Here is a 1,747-nt window from a genome sequence, read left to right as displayed (position 1 = left end):
CTACCCCAGCCCCCCCTCCCCTGCCCCTTGAACTAACCAGCTCAGAGTCTGGCTCCCTGCTGCAGCCACCAGGGACCATCCAACTCATCAAAGCTCTCTGAATCTTTTCCAAAGATTTAGAGAGCTTTGAATCAATTTGGACCTTTAAATTGGTCCCCTGATTAGATTTGGATTCAGAGATTTGGCCACTAAATCAGGCCGAATCTCCTCCAAATCAAATCACTGCCCAAAGCTTTGCACAGCCCTACTGTTCACCTTGACTCATTCCAGGAACCAAAATAATCTGTTCTGTTTTGTGGAGAATAGATCCAGGTGAGAGTTAGATGTTTATGGCTAGAATGTCACCACATCTATGCAGCATGATGAACATCCTGGCCCTACCCCCAACATACACAAACCTTGCAAAATCATGAGCCAGGGCTCCTAAAATCTTGAGATTGGTTTAGAAAATATGAGATTGGGGAAAAAAAACAAATTGGGGAGTCATTTTTCTTTTCCTTTCGGTATTCCTCTATGGTATTAAGTTTTTCTTTTGCAATCCTAAGGGTTAGAAACTTGCTTTATAAAGAAGAAGAAGAAGAAGAAGAAGAAATCAAGTTGAGGTTCTCATATAATCATTTGATTCCAGGAAGCAGGGTATTATGAAAAACACCATGCTGCTGAGAGTACAATCACAGGAGTTAGCAACGTTGCCTATGGTCCTGTGAGTTTATAGCAATAACAAATTTCACAAGTAGACTTATAGCTCTCCAAAGGAAAGTATAGGAAAGTATATTTTGAGTTTAGATCAGGGAAGTTATTTGTTGAGCTTAGCTCACCATTTGGATGACAAAATGCTGTTCATATCTTTGCTGCTATTGAAAATATTTTGTTAGGTGGTTTAAGAATGGATAAGTTCTGGCCATGACTGCAGTTCAATTCTGCCATCTGGAGGGCATGTCTCACTGTTTTATTAAAACATTGTTGGGTAAAATGTAAATTATCTAAGCAGTTGTTCCAAATAAAGTCTGAGTGCTTAAATGCTCTAGAAAGGATGAGGGGCAATTTGAAATTTTTTTGTTAAGGAAACCCCCCCAAGGATAATGTCTCTGTGTGCTGGAAAAAAATCTTTTGCCTGGCAAATTGACTAGAAGGCATGAAGTACATATATTAATTATTGCAATCAAATTAAAGTGATATTAAATTCAGAGGAATGATTCTGTATGAATGGTTTATTGTTTCTCATTGATTCTAAGCAACTCTGTGCTTTACAAAGACATGGCAAACTCAGCCTCAGATCTGAACTCAAAACCAGTGAACATCACTCAGTTTTACTGACACTGCATGGATCAGAATAGAACCCTAGCCACATTCTTAAAGAAAAGATGTTGCAGGACTAATCAGAGTAGAAAGCCTCCAACTTATCTGAACTGATAAAGTGAGCAGATAAGACTTAGAAGGCAAAAAGGACCAGAAGACTTTAGTAATGTTTTTCTGACCATAAATGCTATAGTACATATTTTTTGTCAACTTATAATCTTTTTGTCATGTAAAAAGTCGTTGCTTCAGGTTTCATCTTTTCCAAGAGACCTTGATAATCCAGGCATGTAGACAGACATTTAGGCTCCTGCTCTAACTCATGATGCTTTACATAAAGTGCCATGAGTTAGAGCACCCTCCCTGCCCCCTGACCCAACGAACATTTGCCTACTGGGTTGGCACTTGCTGGGGGTGGGAGGTGCCAGTGGTAGGGGTGGGGTGGGAAAGC

This window comes from Gavialis gangeticus, unplaced genomic scaffold (assembly GCF_001723915.1).
Source record: "Gavialis gangeticus isolate Ggan-Ray unplaced genomic scaffold, GavGan_comp1, whole genome shotgun sequence".
NCBI lineage: Eukaryota > Metazoa > Chordata > Crocodylia > Gavialidae > Gavialis > Gavialis gangeticus.
The sequence above is the reverse complement of the archived record's forward strand: the minus strand, read 5'-3'. Positions refer to the sequence as shown.